Source organism: Pan troglodytes, chromosome 13 (assembly GCF_028858775.2).
Source record: "Pan troglodytes isolate AG18354 chromosome 13, NHGRI_mPanTro3-v2.0_pri, whole genome shotgun sequence".
Classification (NCBI taxonomy): Eukaryota; Metazoa; Chordata; class Mammalia; order Primates; family Hominidae; genus Pan; species Pan troglodytes.
The window spans coordinates 91,973,671-91,992,426 of record NC_072411.2 but is presented as its reverse complement, the minus strand read 5'-3'; the positions used below and the strand labels follow the sequence as shown (position 1 = coordinate 91,992,426).

The 18,756-nt window shown below is 34.3% G+C and overlaps 1 protein-coding gene and 1 pseudogene across 2 annotated transcripts in view; one reads left to right on the top strand and one right to left on the bottom strand.

Annotated features, from left to right (window-relative positions):
• Positions 1-18,756, bottom strand: part of C2BH2orf88 (chromosome 2B C2orf88 homolog) — a 328,152-nt gene that overhangs the window by 280,447 nt on the left and 28,949 nt on the right. The gene's annotated exons all lie outside the window — the stretch shown is intronic.
• LOC100615428 (telomeric repeat-binding factor 1-like) lies at positions 8,468-9,746 on the top strand (annotated as a pseudogene).

Sequence of the window (18,756 nt, the reverse complement as noted above, 5' to 3'; positions counted from 1 at the left end):
TAAAGATGAATTTGAGAAAAATTGAAAGAAATTAGAGTATCAAGTTGTGTTAAATTGTTACATGTATCTTGCTTAAATTTCTGTTTATTAATTTATATCCACCCAATTACATAAAGCAAATTTGAAGGAAACAACTGAAGCTGTGAAATATTATCTGTGATAATTGCTTTTTTTATTCTTGTGTTTTCTACTTAAACATGATGTCTATGTCATCAAGTATTATAGTCAGACTTTTTTCTCGATTGTTAAAATTGGTAAATGAACTTTTTTAAAATAAAAAAAGCTTCTCCAACTTTACAATGGAAATAGATCAATGAACCTGATAAATCAATGTTAACATTACCAGTAACAAGAAAAATTGATATAATGGGCCTTCAAATATGATTCACTGAAAAAGACACAAATGCATTTCTGTAGTATTGTTCCTGAATATCCAATATCTGATACTAATCTGAAGGAAACACCAAACTCCAAATAAGGCACATTTAATAAAATAACAGGCCTGTAACTCTTGAAAAATGTTAAGGACCTGAAAGATAAATTAATTCTGTAAACAATTCCAGATTAAACAATACTAAAAAGACATGAAATCCAAATGTCACTTGATTGCACAATCATTCCTGAAACAGGAAAAAAATCATCTTTTATTTACTACAAAAGACATTAATGGGACAACTGGCAACATTTGAATGTCTAGAGCATTACAAATACAACTTTCTGCAATGATGGTAGTGTTCTATATCTATGCTCTCCAATACAATAACCACTGGACTGCTGAGTGCCTGAAATGAGAAACTGAATTTCTAATGTATTTAATTTATTTAAATAGCCACATATGGCTAGTGGCCACCAGACTGAACAGCACAGGCTTATATACTAGACAATAGTACTATATCAATGTTAATTTCCTGATTTGATGACTGTATTAAGATTACACCAGAGAATATCCTTATTTTTAGGGAAAAAACACTGAAGTGTTTAGAGGTTAAGGAGCATCATGTGTACAACTTAAAATCTTCAAAATGTTTCAGAGAAAAGAAAGAATGGTAAAGCAATGTGGTAAAACGTTAATATTTTGAGAATCTGGGTGAAGTGTGTACAGAATTCTTCATACTATTTTTGTAAGTCTACCATTATCGCACATTAAAAGTTAAAAAGAAAAGAATAGCTGCATAAAATCAATATTATTCTCACTAAAACTTATTCGTACACTATTTTTCACTTTGTTCTTGAAATGTGAGTGTTCAACTGTTAATTCGATTTCATTTTTAAAAAAACTCCTCTATACTCTATAAACTATTCACTCTCTGACCAAAAGTGTATAATATATTAAGCTATTCTAAACTTTTATAGTTAGCAGATAAGAAAGAGCGTAGAACTGAGATTTCAGCCTGAGTACTGAATATTTAAAGTAGCAAAGGTATTGCAAAATTAAGTTCATTGCTGGGCATGGGGACTCATGCCTGTAATCCCAGTACTTTGGGAGGCTGAGGTAGGAGGATCACTTGAGGTCAGGAGTTCAAGACCAGCCTGGGCAACAGAGAGACAGGGATCTGTCTCTACAAAAAATAAAAATAAAAAAAATTAACCAGACATGGTGGTGTGCATCTATAGCCCTAGCTACTTGGGAGGTTGAGGTAGGAGGATCACTTGAATCCAGGAGTTTGAGGCTGCAGTGAGCTATGATCACACCACTGGACTCCAGCCTGGGCAACAGAGTAAGATCCTTGCTCTTAGAAAAACAATTAATTAGGCCGGGCGCAGTGGCTCATGCCTATAATCCCAGCAATTTCGGAGGCCAAGACGGGCGCATCATGAGGTCAGGAAATCGAGACCATCCTGGCTAACACAGTGAAACCCCGTCTCTACTAAAAAATATACAAAAAATTAGCCGGGCATGGTGGCGGGCGCCTGTAGCCCCAGCTACTCAGGAGGCTGAGGCAGGAGAATGGCGTGAACCTGGGAGGCAGAGCTTGCAGTGAGCCGAGATCGCGCCACTGCACTCCAGCCTGGGCGACAGAATCCGTCTCAAAAAAAAAAAAAAAAAAAAAGGCCGGGCGCGGTGGCTCACGCCTGTAGTCCCAGCACTTTGGGAGGCCGAGGCGGGCGGATCACGAGGTCAGGAGATCGAGACCACCCTGGCTAACACAGTGAAACCCCGTCTCTACTAAAAACCCAAAAAATTAGCGGGGCATGGTAGTGGGCGCTTGTAGTCCCGGAAGGCTGAGGCAGGAGAATGGTGTGAACCCAGGAGGCGGAGTTTGCAGTGAGCCTAGATCGCGCCACTGCACTCCAGCCTGGATGACAGAGTGAGACTCCGTCTCAAAAAAACAAAAAACAAAACGAAACAAAAAAAGTGTAAAAATCATTGCGCATCTTTCTATCTGTGCAGAGATGGAACATATTGTGTCATTTCCGCAGAGTGAAATGGAAAGCTCCATAAACAGTGAGATTTAGTGGGTTCATCCTTGGAAAATAGTCAAGAAAAAATGCCTATATCTCTTGCTTATATGTGATCAACCGAATATCAATGATAATGCAAAAGTTGAACAGAAAACTTAGAAACTAAAGAAAAAGTATCTAGATTAATTTCAAATCAGATTTCTTTTTCACAGTCTACTCAATCCAGTATAATTAAGTTTCCATCATTACTTCATGAGACTATCCTCAGAAAGATCTATAAATGTACTTTTCACTAAATCCAGTGAATACTTTTTAGTCCTTAATCTCTTGATAACATTTGATAATACAAACACCTTCCTTCATGAAATGGTCTTTTCTTCTGGCTTTAATAATGTATATTTTCTTGATTTTTTCTCTCTCTACTCTGCTTCTAGTATCCTTGCATGCCCTCTTCCTTTAGTCATCTCTTCATTGACATTTCTCAAAATTCTGTCCTAGACCATAATCTCTTCTCATCTTATACCCTAACCTTGGGTTAGGGTGTCTCATCTCACATTCCTGGCTTCAGAAAACATGTATTGCACATACAGAAAGTGAACCCAAAGATCATCCTATCCTCAACTGTTCCTGAGATTCATACCCACAAATGAACCTATGGACATGTCCAGTCGGATGTCTCTCAGGAACATCTAACTCAACATGTCAAAAACTAAACTTATTATCTCTAGCCCCTATGGCTACTGCCTCCCCGAAAACTGCTCTTCCTCTTTTCATAAATGGCACTATCATTTGTATAAGACAAAAACCTGGGAATTATCTTTTATTTCTCATTCATAATTACCTCCATCTAAGGAACTATTAAGTCTAGTATATTCTATTACTTGAGTAGATTCTTACTATTTGCATAAGTTATATTCTATAAAGTTGCTATGAACACTGAATTAGTGAACACTAAACCACCAAGGATTACATTCCTGTAAGCCTCTGGTCACAGATTTTCAGCAATCAGTCAACACACAACATTGTTAGATGTTCCTAAAAGACATCCAGTTGGACATGTTCATAGGTCTGTTTGTGGGTATGAATGAATCTCAGGAACAGTTTAGGATAGGATAATCTTTGGGTTCACTTTCATATGTGCAATACGTGGTTTCTGAAGCCAGAAATGTGAGGCGAAACCCCCTCCCTCAAGGTTAAATGAGTATAATGAGAAGAGATTATTGTCTAGGACAGAAAGTGTGTTTCTGTTTAAACACACCTTTCATTCACTAACATTGAGCTCATGGTTAACAGCAGTATAACTCATACCATAATGAAGCTTATTTTTATTTATTTATTTTTTTAGAGATGGAGTCTCACTCTGTCGCCCAGGCTGAAGTGCAGTGGTGCGATCTTGGCTCACTGCAACCTCCGCCTCCCATGTTCTAGCAATTCTCCTGCCTCAGCCTCCTGAGTAGCTGGGACTATAGGCATACACTGCCATACCCGGCTAATTTTTTGTATTTTTAGTAGAGACAAGGTTTCAACGTGTTGTCCAGGCTGGTCTTGAACTCCTGAGCTCAGGCAATCCATCCGCCTCAGCCTCCCAAAGTGCTAAGACTACAGGCATGAGCCACCGCACCCAGTGGAAGCTTATCTTAACAAACATACTTGCCCCATAAAGTACATCATGGCCTTCTTGCACTGAGGAACGCTATATAGACAGTACTTTAAATATATGGTTAGGGCCAGGTTAAACAGTAAAATTACCAATAAAAAGTGCAGATATGAGAAAAACATAGCAATAAATAATAGGTGAAAAAGATATTTGTTTACAGTATAAGAACTAAAAGAAGGCAGGATGTTGACTTGTTCAACCTCAGCTGGGAACATGTACATTGGACAACACAAATTTTTCTGCTGCTCTGTGTATGTCCACAAATGACTGTGAAAGTACAGCAAGTACTGATTTGGGGGTTACAAGCAAATTTTAGTGAGTAGGCATAATTGCAAATACAGAATTCACCAGCAGGGATCAACTGTATCTGCTGAATCTACCTACTTCTCTCTATACCCATGTCTAGTTTAGACAACTCATATTGGTTATGGATTAAGCTGATAGTTTTCAAACTGGTCTCCTTGTTTCTGGCTCTCCTTTGATGTATTCTGCAAGCAGTAGCCAGAATTGTTTTTCTTCTAAAATCTGATATAATTCCTGTTTAAAATGTTTCAATGACCAGCCACAGCAAAAGCCAACACTTTAACAAAAGTTACAATGATATGATCCTTGTCTTTTCAGTCTCCTTTCTTGCTATTACCCTTTTATCTGCTGAGCTTCAGCCAAACAGAACTTCTTTAAGGTTTCTCTTATTATTGGGCTTTTGTATATGCTATTTCTTCTGCCAATTTCATTGTTCCCTCTTCACCTGGCTAGCTCACACTAATCCTTCACATTTCTACTTTATTGTTACCTCTTCCAGAACCTTTCTGCTATGTGCTCATCCAGCACCCTATACTTCCCCTATCTTTCTTTATACTTACTAATTCATTTTAAATTCTCTATTTAATGAATTGCTAGTTCCATGAGGACAGAGACAACTATCACCCTTTCCCCAGAGCCTAACCCAGTCAGTACTTTGCATATCCAGGTGTTCATAGTATCTGTTTAATGTCAGGTGAACAAATTAATAGTTCTTCATTATGTGTGAGAAGGTGATATGTCTGCACACCTTCCTGACTGCCAGCTGATCATACTACACAAATTCTGATGATCTTACTCTTTTACTCAAACTAATTCTAGGTCTACTCTGTTCTCTGTTCTACATTGTGAAGTACTCCCTCTCTATTGAAACATTCCCATTAGCACATACACATGCTATTTATTGCCCATATTAAAAATAGGGAGGATGAATGGAATCTATCCATAATTCTCTACCTTTCTTCACTATCATCCATTTTTCTGCTCCTTTAAAAAAATCTTCTAAGGGATACCTATAGTTTATGCCTTGAATCCCTCACCTCCTAATCTCTACAAATCACCATATTGGGGATCTTCATCACTTCAATGAAATTATTTTTGACAAATTCACCAATAACTTCATGTTGTCAAATCCAATGGTCACAGGTTTGTCTTCATCTTATTTGACCTCTCAGCAGCACTGTACACAGCTGACCATTTTATTCTTTCTGAAATAATTTCTTCTTTCAACTTCTATGACACAACATTTTCCTGACTTTTCTTGTTAACTATTTCTTATCAGCCTTCTTTGCTTGTCTTCCTCTAACCACCTTTAAAACTAAAGTTCTAAGGCAAACAGTACCAACAGAAAGTATGGTGTGGTTACAAAACACATTTCACACAAAATAGTAAATATAAAGCTTTCAGGCAAACACGGCAAATTGACCATATGCTTTTTTCTTCTTCTAGCAGAAATTCCACTGAAATGATAGTTAAGGAATCATAAAGGTATAATTCCACAAAGACAAATAAAAAAGAAAAAAGGTCTATCAGTGGGTGAGAAAGTTCACATTTCCTGATGATATAAAGTAGATGGAGGTGTAGCAATTGACTTTGCACAACGGAAGAGGCCAGAATAAGTTATCCTGATGAGAAGAAAGACAATACACCCTGAAAATTCTAGAAAGCATTAACCCTTGAAGGCATCAAGTACCAGAAGACAGGGTGAGTGGGCAGGCTGAGAAATGGGTTCCAAGATCTTTCCTCTTTCTACACTCGGCCAGGTCATTATTCTTCCATTCGTTCTTTCTCCTGTAGTATGCTAGAAATTTGTGGGCTGGAGAATTTGAACAAAAAAGGTTTCAGACAGTGTGACACAAGACATAGAAGAAAGTGGGACTGAACTGTTGCCTTGAAAACAGGAATTAAGCAGAAATGTATAAATTGAATAGTGGTACCCTCAGGCCTTGGGGCAGGATTGCTTCTTATCCATTAAGATCTCTATTCATCTCTCTTTCTTTAGGAATAGAACACTACATTTTAGCTAGGCATATCCATCCAGATAAAAACTGCACTTCTTAGCCTTGCTTGCTGCTGGGTATGAGCAGAAGGGTGTACAACTTCTATTTGTGCCTTAAAGGAAAACAACATAATGCTCTCTACTTTCCTTTCTTCTTCTGCCTACTGGTGGGAACGTAAATGTGATGGCAGGATCTAGGACAGCCATCCTAGACCATGAGATGGAAGTTACATATTGAGAATGATAGTGCAAGAAAAGAGTAGAAGCCCAGGAATTTGACATCTTCAAACTGCCATATCAGTCCTATATTGATGACTCCATGAGAGAATACATTTATATTTTTTATGTTATAGTAAACAAATCTAATATAAAATACAATACTGGAAGTGGGGTGTTACCAGAACCAAACTGAGAATATATGGTTGACCAGCAATGGTGAGGGCATAGAAATGGTAGATTGGAAAGTAAATAATCCTGATTAAGCCACAGCAAATCTGGCATAACTGTATCCTACAATAACATGGAAGATAGACTATTGTAGGTGTAGTGAAATTTGTTGGAAAAACTCAGAATGTTTGTGTGTGTAGGCTGCTACTTGCCACTTTATATCAAGGCCTCGAAAGGGAGGAAGGGAGAAAAAGGAAGAAGGAAGGCAGATAGAGGAAGAGGATGGAGGAGGGGCAAGATGAAGGGATAAGGAATGTACACAAGCAGGCTCACACTCAGGCTAGAGATGACTCTACAGAGACAACATAAAGTGAAGCTTTCTCTAGCAGCTTTTTAAAAAGTGATGTTGCAGCCATAAAAGGGAATGAGATCATGTCCTATACAGGGGCATGGATGAAGCTGGAAGCCATCATCCTCAGCAAACAACACAGGAACAGAAAACCAAACACCCCATGTTCTTACTCATAAGTGGGAGCTGAACATTGAGAACACATGGACACAGAAAGGAGAACATCACACACCACAGTCTGTTGGGGAGTGGGGGTAAGGGGAGGGAACTTAGAGGATGGGTCAGTAGGTGCAGTAAACCACCATGGCACTCCTATACCTATGTAACAAACCTGCACGCTCTGCACATGTATCCTGTTTTTTTTTTTTTTAGAATAAAGAAAAAAAGGATGTAAAAATTCACATAAAATTAACCATTAACTATTTAAAAGTACACAATTAATTAACATTTGGTACATCCACTATACTGTTGTGCCACTATCACTTTTAGTTCCAAGACATTTTTAATGCTCAGAAGGAAACTCTGCACCCATTAAGCAGTCATTCTCCATCTATCCCTTCCCCCAGCCACTGGCAACTACTCGTCTGCTTTCTGTCTTTATGGGTTTGCCTATTTTGGAAGTTTCATATACAGTAGTCCCCCCTGTCCACAAAGGATATGTCCCAGGACCCTCAATGGATGCCTAAAACTGCAGATGGTACCAAACTCTATGTATAGTCTTTCAAGATTTTATCACACTATTCAGAATGTGCCAAAATTTAAAACTTATGAATTATTTCCAGAATTTTCTATTTAATATTTTTGGACCATGGTTAACTAGAGGTAACTAACACCATGGAAAGTAAAACTGTGGATAAGGGGGGACTATGGTAAATGGAATCATACCAGTTGTGATATTTATACCTGGGTTCTTTCACTTAACATAATATTTTTCAGGTTTATCCACACTATACTATGTGCCAGTACTTCATTCTTTTGTATGGCTGAATAATATTCCATTTTATAGATATACCACATTTGTGGACAATATATTTATTGATAGAAATTTAGGTTTTCACTTTTTGGCCATTGTGAATAGTGCTGCTATGAACATTTGTGTACAACTATATATTTGACTACCATTTTCAATTCTTTGGGATATATACTAGAGAGTTGAATTGTTGGGTTATATGGTAATTATGTTTAACTCTTTAACTCAAGACTGTATTTCCTATAACAGCTGTACCATTTTACATCCCCACCAGTAATGTTTGAGTGTTACAATTTCTCCACATTCTCACCAACACTTATTTTCTTTTAAAAATTATACTCATACTAGTGAGTGTGAAGTGATATCTAGTCAATATAATTGAGTCTAGGGTGTTTTTACTGGATGTTGAGAATCATACCCTTCAGGAATGACAGGTAAATCAAGCCATTCTCAGATGAAGGAAAAGAGAGTGTGGTACTAGGAGGCCCACTGTATAAGAATAGCTAAAGTTCTCTAACCAGAAAGAACAATTAAAGAAGAAACCTTGGAATATCAGGAAGAAAGAAATATGATAAGTAAAAAACATAGATAAATACTATATATTCTATCTCTCGAGTTTTGTAAGTTATGTTTAATGGATGAAACAACAAGTATAATATTGTCTATTATCTATATAATATTGTTTCCTGGGGCTCTAAGCATATGTAGAATACTTAAGACAATTATAAATAGGAGAGGGTAAAAAAAAACATAAAGGGAGGTAAGGTTTCTACACTTTACTAAAACTAGTAAAATGACAACACTAGTAGACAATGATAAGTTATGTATATATAATGTAATACATAGAGCAACCTCTAAAAAACTATACAAAGAGATATTTAAAAACACTAAAGATAAGTCAAAATGGAATTCTAAAAAATTTTGACATGACCCATAGGAAAGCAGAAAAAATAAAACAGATAAATAAAAAACAGCAGAAACAGAAAAAATCTAAAATGACAGGCTAAAGCCCATAATTACATTAAATGTAAATGGTCCTACTCTATCAATTAAAAAACACAAATTGGCAGAGTGGATTCATCAACCTTTCTAATGAAGGCAGCAGCAAAAGTAGTAGAAAGTAAAAGAACAAGAACAATAACTTCTCAAGATCAACCTAATGGTAATGATACTGAAATAGAAACTGAAGCTAATCTGGATACAAGAAAAAGGTCTCACAAGAATCTTTTCTTATCTAAGTTGAAATGTGGAGCCCAGCAACAAGACCTTAATTAGAAAGAAAGAAGAGTAAGAACTCTTCAAAGTGCAAAAAAGAAAAAAGAAAGCAGAAGAGCCACTGAAAGCAGGATACCTGTTTCAGAGAGTCAACCAGTAATTCCTGAAAAACACCGAGCTAGAAAAAAAACAGACATGGTTTTGAGAAGAAGACAAGAATTTGAGATCTGGCATGAGGAAATATGGAGAGGGAAAGTGATCTAAAATACTATTGCATTATAAATTCAACAACCGGACAAGTGTCATGTTAAAAGACAGATGGAGGACCATGAAGAAACCAAAACTGATTTGCTCAGACAGTGAAGACAGTGTTTGTAAAAGCTTGATGAAAGGACAGTTAAGTATTTTGATCACTGCATTTTGTTTGAAACTTGCATCATTGATGTATTTTAAAACTTTTGTTTAAAGCATTACAGTATTTTTCTGTGACCTTCAATTAATATGAGGGTTTGTGCTATAAGAGTTACAGTATATGTTATCATTATATTCTTTAAGAACCTTATTTTGATAAAATGTAAATTTGTTGAACCCTGCCACGTTTAGTATCCCCACCCCCAAATCCTGTTCCAATGAAAAAAATTAAAAGCTCATACAAAACAAAAAAATCAATCATGAACTGAAGAGTAAAATGGAAAACTATAAATTATACGGTGAATGAAACCAGATTTTACTCTGTTTTGGAAATAACTCAGATGTCCTTCAATGAATAAATGACTAAACAAACTGTGGTACATCCATACAAAGGAATACTACCCAGGAGTAAAAAAGAATGAACTACTGATACATTTAACAACCTGGATGACAATTCAGAGAATTAAAATGAGTCTAAAAGAAGCCAATCATAAAAGTTTACATTCTGTATGATTCCATATTATGTAACATTCTTGAAATGACAAAATTATAGACCTCTAGTACAGGTATATGAAAATTATTTAAGTATAGGCTGGGCACAGTGGCTTACACCTGTAATCCCAGCACTTTGGGAGGCCGAAGCGGGTGGATCATTTGCGGCCAGGAGCTCCAGACAAGCCTGGCCAATATAGTGAAACCCCATCTCTACTAAAAATACAAAAATTAGCTGGGCATGGTGGTGCATGCCTGTAATCTGAGCTATTCAGGAGGCTGAGGCATGAGAATTGCTTGAACCTGGGAGGTGGAGGTTGCAGTGAGCTGAGATCCTGCCATTGCACTCCAGCCTGGGCGACAGCTCTGTCTCCAAAAAAAAAAAGAAGAAGAAAAAGGAAGAAAATTATAGAAGTATAATATATGAGGGATCAATGAAAATATTCTGTCTTTAGTATATTAACACTAATGTCCTGGCTATGATATTGTACTATAGTTTTGCAGTATGTTACTATTGAGGAGAACTGGGTGAAAAGTACGTAAGATCTCTATTACTTATGGTTGCATGTAAATCTACAAATATCCCAAAGTAAAAGTTTTATTTTTTAAAAGACTTCAAAAATGTAAAACAAAAACAAAATCCAAATAATTATATCTGCCTGGGAAAGCCCTATGCTATACACTATAAAGTGATAGCTTAATTGTTTATCTTATATTCTATGTGTTGGGTAACTAGTTTTGATGGAGACACTAATAAAAATTTAAATAAAATGATAATGCTGAATAAGTACAGAATAGCTAATTAAATTGAGCAAAAATATATTTTTCATTTTAAAATCTGTTATAAACATGACATTTCATCTTATTGCATGCAAAGATACATCTATTCTTATATTTTAGACAGCTTGCAACCAAGAACATTGTGCCCCTTAAGAATTACCTTATAATGGATTTCTAATATATATTAAATTTCCCCGGCAATACCTCATGACATTGCTGATCCTAGTTAATCTTATAAGCATTCTCATCAGTGTCAAGGGAAACTATATTTAAGTAACCATCTGGTGAAATTCAAAGTCTTATAACCCTCTAAAAAATGATTAGTTGTACAATTTAAATTTCAAATTTTTTTCTTTTGAGAAAAAAAATCAAATTGACACAAACATCATTTGCTAGCTGGGATCCTGGCCAATTTACTTAATATCTCTAGGTCCCAGTTTTTTCATATATAAAATGGGGTTACATCCTATGACAAATGATATAACAAACTAAGAATATAGAAGTAGTTAGTAATGACTATCCTGACAGAGGAATGTCATTTAATAAAAGTTTTGATAATAACTGATATTGCCTGGTTAATGCATAAATAATGTAACATAGGTAAAAACTACATCATGCTGCTCTTTTAAAACTCTTGAAGCAAAGAAGCAAAGGTTATTTTTAGGAAGAGGAACAAATAAATTGCTGGAGTTGTCTGAGCAAGTAGTACAATGAGAGTAAAATCATAAAGGGAGTTAAAAAAAAACAGTTCTAGTGTAGACTGTCAACTACCAACACAGTAATTGTGTGAGGAGATACCAAGAAGTGAAGCTCTCTTTCCATGCATGTTTTAATTATGTTTTCTTTTTAGGCAAGTTGCCTAAACGATTTAATAATCACATTGCAGTGAACAATGTGGCTTCAAAAAAGAACAGTCAAAATTTACTTCGCACGTAATTTCCCCTCAGTATAATGTTGATATTAGATGCCAATGGCAGGCAAAATGTAAAGTTGTTAAGAACAAGAGGCTTGAGAGTGAAAATGCCTGGGTTTAAATCCAGGCTCTACTACTTCCTAGCTGTAAGACTTTGGTCAATTTACTTCATGTCTCTAAGCTTCAATTTTCTCATCTATAAAATGGGGCAGGAATATTATAATAAAGTGCCTCACACAATACCTTTCATATACTAAGAGTATAATAAATGTTAGATATTAATAACAATCTTAGCTAATAGAACTGTTCCTCAAGCTTAAGAATATATATAATGAAGCAACATTTTAAATATCTTCTCTGACAAGGTAAATATAAGAATTAAAACATAATTAAACTGCAAAAGGGCTATTATAATTGAAATAACTTGCATACTCATCATTCTAAGAAAGTATTATACACTCTGGTTCATAAATGTCTCATGAAAGAGCCATAATTTCCTATTTAGCTTACTGCTGGCAGTTTTAAACAAAATTGTTATATTCAATAATCACCTTCATATTCATGAACAAGGGAAGAAAAATTAACAAATAAAATTTTTAAATTGTTTATCCTACCAAGAACATTCGTCAATTCATAGAAACATTCAATAAGAATTTTAAGAACATGAATTTGTCTCTGTAGTATTCAAACAACTTCTCTTCAGAAATCAATTTGTAATAAATAAACTACATTATGAAACACTTTAAGATTAGAAACTAGATCTCTAAATATTAAAGCATTTGGGCTTGGGAAGGAGAAATTAACTAAGAAATTCTATAATTGTACGTAACAGCTGCACAGTCAATATTTAATCACTATATTGTGAGACAGTTCAGTAGTGGAAGACAGGATTAACATATTGCTTTAAAACATTCCATTACTTTCTGCATCTGTTTACTGATAATAAAAGACACAGCTGTTCTAAACGAAACACACTAACAGGTGTAAAGTGCCAATTTGGCATTTTACATAAAAGTTACTCCTCATTTCCGTATGGAATATTCTAAAGCATAGTCTAAGCATAGCTACCAATAACTTAAAGGGCTTTTTTCATATTAATTTGGATTATTCTAGTCACTAAGGAAAAGATATGCTTCATTCTCCATGAATTCAAGATTATTTTTAAACAGTACACATCCTGAACTAATTATAATTACCCCAGATGTTTTCCATAAAAATGGTCACACATTTGAACAGGGTTTCTTTAGCAACTGTTCTATATCAAATTTACTGCAAAGAGCATCAAAATTATGAGGTAACACTGTATCAAATTCACTATGTTTAAGCTACAAATGATAATGATGTTTGAGCTTACAATTTATTTTCATCAGTGCTCCAGCTAACCTATAGCCATATGTGTTTAATCCAAGAGAACCAAGAGGAAAGCCAATATTTTAATAATAAATGATCAGTAATCACTTCCCTACAGCATGACAAAGTAATCAAAATTGGCAAATACAATAAATGTAACATATAGTTTTAGGAGGGCTTTTGTTTACTTTTTAAAAAAATATATTAAAGTGTTTTGGGCAAAAGAACTATTCTAGTAATTTAATAAATCCGGATAATTTTTAATCTATAAATTACAGAAGTGACAGTGAAAAATAATTACAAAACCAATATTGATGAAAACATTAAAGAATTGATGAGAAAGAACAGTGTGAAATATTTTAATTTGGCCATTATATTTACTTTTAATTATAGAACTTGGAGAGGAAAAGTTAAGGGAGAATATCAAAGGAGTCAAAGGTGTTCCAGTTGCTTTCTTTTCTTTTATTAAAGACATTTGTCAAATTAGGTTTAGAAAAAGAAGTTCATTAACATGTACATTTAAAGCATCATTGAGACTATATCTATATTTTAATATATACATGAGGAAAAACATGTAAAGTGTAATATATACATTTGCTTATTCAGGATGAACAAAGCATCAGATCTTCTCCCAGTAGATCCTTTTTCTCTTTAGCTCAGGTATAGATGATTTTAAATTAAAATAAAATACTCTACAGCTTTGCGGTACAGTGTCCTCAGCCAAGCCATTATGTTACAACAGTTTTTCTGGTCCTTTTGGAAATCAACTATGACAAATGAAAATTCTTAGTTTGCTGCTTAGGTTTTGAAAAGAAACATAGGAAGTAACTTTTCATGTCAAAAGAATCAAGAAAAACACTAATTTTACTGCAAAATTTAATAAAGCTTAATTCTGCCTAACATGCAGTAAAATGTTGACATGTTAACCATGACATGTTACCATGAACTATGTGACTGACTGATTCATAAATTAATCAAAAGCATAGAGACAATAATAAATCACATGATACATCAATTTGAGTTGTTTATATAAACAAAAGTCCTTGGCCTTCATAAATTACTATATGTGACCATTTGTCCAAACTATCTTTTTGTTGTTATTGTTTTTTTTTTTTTTTTTTTTTTGAGACGGAGTCTCGCTCTGTCGCCCAGGCTGGAGTGCGGTGTTGCGATCTTGGCTCCCTGCAGCCTCTGCCTCTCAGGTTCAAGCAATTCTCCAGCCTCAGCCACCCCAGTAGCTGGGATTATAGGTGTGAGCCACTATGCCCAGCTAATTTTTGTATTTTTAGTAGAGAAAGGGTTTCGTCATGTTGGCCAGGCTGGTCTCGAACTCCTGGCCTCAAGTGATCCACCCATCTCGGCCTCCCAAAGTGCTGGGATTATAGGTGTGAGCCATCTAACCCAGCCATATCCAGGCTATATTAATATTTATCATATTTAATTATAACAGCATAAGTTAGAATGTTTATCAAGAAAAAACTGAATTGGTTCTATGAAAAACAAACAAAAACAACTGAAAAAAACAAATAATAAGGCTTATTATATGTAATTATGTACATGCTGTGGTATACCAACTTACAAAAAGTACAATGTACATTCTAAGCTCCCTTAACATGCAAAATTATATTAAATTGTTCAATTGTTGCCATAACTGGATATACATATATATTAAAGTAATTACATATTTATTTTCTATTCTGATGTTCATAAGGAAGGGTAAATCAACCAGTTTGTATTATTAAAAGAAACAATTGAGGTAACTATAGAAAAAAAAACTAGGAGTAGAAAAAAACAAATAGAGCTTTTTAAGAAATATTAGAAAATTAAAATTTTTAAACAATGTTTGCTAAAGCAATTAATCCAAATAAGTCAGAGAAAATAAGGCAAAATGGTAACCAAGGGATAAAATGAATTGTCATTAAAGACAGTAAGAATGACTGCTTAATGCTTTTAAAAAAATCAGCCTTTAAAGAAACTACAGGATAGATGTTTCTAATAACCAAAAACTTTCCTTTCCTGAATTTTTCTAATTCATATTGTATACAATAAATTTAGTCAAATTTCCAGAGTAAACTATAAATTTGGTCAAATTTCTATGTTAAACATTTGACTATTTTTCTACCACACATAAATATGATCAGAATCATGAGATAAATACTGGCATAGTGTTTGACATTACAGAGTACTTGAATAGCTACTACAAACCACTTATCAAATAATAAATTACAGCTGTGGCTTGAAAAATTTTAGGAAAGTAAGAGATCAGTAAAATCTAGAAATCCCCTTCAAAATTCAGTAATCTTAGTGCATGTACCTCCACTTCAATTTCAAAAACTGACATACATCCTCCAAAATTAGTAACAAATACATAATTATAACCATATGTTCAAATGGGTCCTAATAAAATGGTACGAAGAGTAACACATCTCAGCTTTTTGTGTCCCATAAAACTTCAAAAATCCCAAAGTGTTACTCGTAATTCTTACAACCAAGATGTGGTTATCCATATGGTAAATTCTAAAGACACTAAGTAGTAAGCCTAAGTAGTCTTCTTTCCTTCCACCTTTCTTTCCTCAGATGGAGTAAAATTCTTCCTCATGTACATTTTCTAGTTTCCAACAATTCAAATAAACTTTTTATCAATATGTAAATCCATAGAAAGAAATAACATATAGGGAATTTCCTTTAGAGAAGTATGTTAAAAGCTTAACTTAAATCCATGGAATAAACTATGCCTCTCCTTTAAATGTGAACAGTGCTTAAAAAGAAAATAGATACTGAGGTTTGGCTTAAGTCAAATAACATCCAATCTCTAGTATAAGTAATAAGTTACAAAATAGTCCTCATAAACACCCTTTTAAAAGTTTACATATGCTACATATCACCTTGTTTTATATCCTAAGAGTTGTGTCGTTGCATTCATTGAGAATTTAAGTGACTTATATTGCACCATATTAGCAATTTAATTTGATTCTAGTTTTAAATACTGATTATCAGCAAAAAAATATGGTTACGCTTTGTCTCTTACAATTAGAGATGGTGGTGGGGGGAGAGAGAGAGAAAGAAAGAAGATAAAAAGAGAATATATCTTAAAATCTTTTTTTTTCTATCTTTGAACACATTCCAAATTCTTATGATACTGCAATTGATTAGGAAAGTATAGTTTTGCATGAAGCTCTTGGTTTATAGTAGTTTGGCCTGACCATATTCACTCTTAGGAAAGTATTCGGGTAAGAGCAACAATACTGCTATCTGTGAATCAAGATTTTTGTGATACTGTGAAGCCAAAACAACAAACCACAATAAAGTAATACACTGTACCCAATGCTGATATAAGGCTGCAACCGTTATCCTTAATGCCTATCAAACTAGTTCCTAAAACCACGTATCCTGTTCTACAAGATTTCCTTTATAAAAAGTAGGTGTTATAAATTATCATGACTTTTATGCAAATATGGCTTTTAATGTTTGCTCTAAAGTAATTTAAATAACTCTTTCACTTGTAGTTGCACATTTGTTTATTTAGTAATTTCATAATACAAAGGTAAATGTCTGCCCCATCAATTTCAAATGATAAATTGCTGAATGAAATTAAGCTAAATTCAGAATATATCCAATAACACAAGACCTTATACATAGGAAGCCTATCCAAGCACAAATTAAAGCAAAGCATATTTCTTTATTATAGACATGTGACCTGTGTTACAGAAATCAGTTTTATACTTGAAAAAAAACACCTTGATACATAATTATCACTATCGAAACTAGTAGTTATTCATCATCAAAGTGGATGATACATACAAGAAACATACAAATGACCATTAATAAAATAACTATTCAAATGTTTTGTACAGTAAATATTACACCTTACCATATCAGCGTTGACTTCTTTGCCTAATAAAATTAAGAAATCTTAAAAGACAAAAATATTGAAAGTAACTATAATTACAATAACTTGTAAATGGATTCATGATATAAAAAGTGTAAACTATGACATCAAAAACATAAAATGTAGAGGTGAAGAAGTAAAAGCATAGTGTTTTTGTATGCAATGAAAGTTATCAGCTTAAAATAGACTATTATAAATATAACACGTTTCATGTAAGCCTCATTGTAACCACAAAGCAAAAACCTACAATAGATACCAAAAAGATAAAGAAAAAACAAATCAAAGCAAACCACTAGAGAAAATTAACAAATCACCCAGGAAGATAGCAAGAGAGACAGAAAGAAACAAAGCATCTACAAAACAGACAGAAAACAATTAACATGATAAACAATAAGTCTTTATCAATAATTACCTTGAATGTAAATAAATTAGATTATCCAATCAAAAGATAGAGTGACTGAAATTTTTATTAAAACAAGACCCAACCATAAGCTGCCTACAAGAGACTTGCTCTAGCTTTGAGAACACACAGACTAAAAGCAAAGAAAAAAAATATATATATTATATGCAAATGGCAACCAAAAGAACGTAGTGTGACTATTCTACTATCAGACAAAATAGACTTGAAATAAAAAAATTGTAAAAAGAGACAAAGAAGATAATTATATAAGGATAAAGGGGTCAAGTCATCAAGAGACTACAACAACTGTAAATATACATGCACCCAACATTGGAGCATGTAAATATATAAAGCAACTATTAATAGATCTGAAGGGAGAGATGGACAGCAATACAATAATGGTGAGAGACTTCAATATCTCACTTTTAAGAATGGATAGGTCATCCAGACAGAAAATGAATAAGGAAACACTGGACTTGGACTACACTGTAGACCAAGTGGACCTAAGGGACATACATAGAACATTCCATCTAATAGTAACACAATACACATTCTTCCAAAGTACACATGGTATATTCTTAAGGACAGAGCATATGTTAGGCCACAACAAAAGTTTTATCAAATTGAAGGAAATTGAAAATCATATCAAATATATTTACCAACCACAATTGTATGAAACTAGAAATCAATAACTGGACAAATATTTTTAAATCCCCAAATACGTGAACATTAAATTACATGCTCCTGAACAACCAATGAGTCAAAGAAATCAAAAGGAAATCAGAAAGTATCTTAAGATAAACAAAAATGAAAACACACCATGTCAAAACTTATTCGATGCAGCAAAAGTAGTCTTAAGAAGTAAGTATATAGGGCTGGGCACAGTGGTTCACACCTGTTATCCCAGCACTGTGGGAGGCCAAGGTGGGCAGATCACTTGAGGCCAGGAGTTCAAGACCAGCCTGGCCAACGTGATGAAACCCCATCTCTACTAAAAGTACAAAAAGAATTAGCCAGGTGTGGTGGCATGTGCCTGTAATCCTAGCTACTTGGGAGGCTGAGGCAGGAGAATCACTTGAATCTGGGAGGCAGAGGTTGCAGTGAGCCGAGATCATGCCACTGCACTCCAGCCTAAGCAACAGAGTGAAACTCTGTCAAAAAAGAAAAAAAAAGTATATAGTAATAAACATCTACATGAAGAAAATAGAAATATCTGAAATAAACAACCTAACTTTACACCT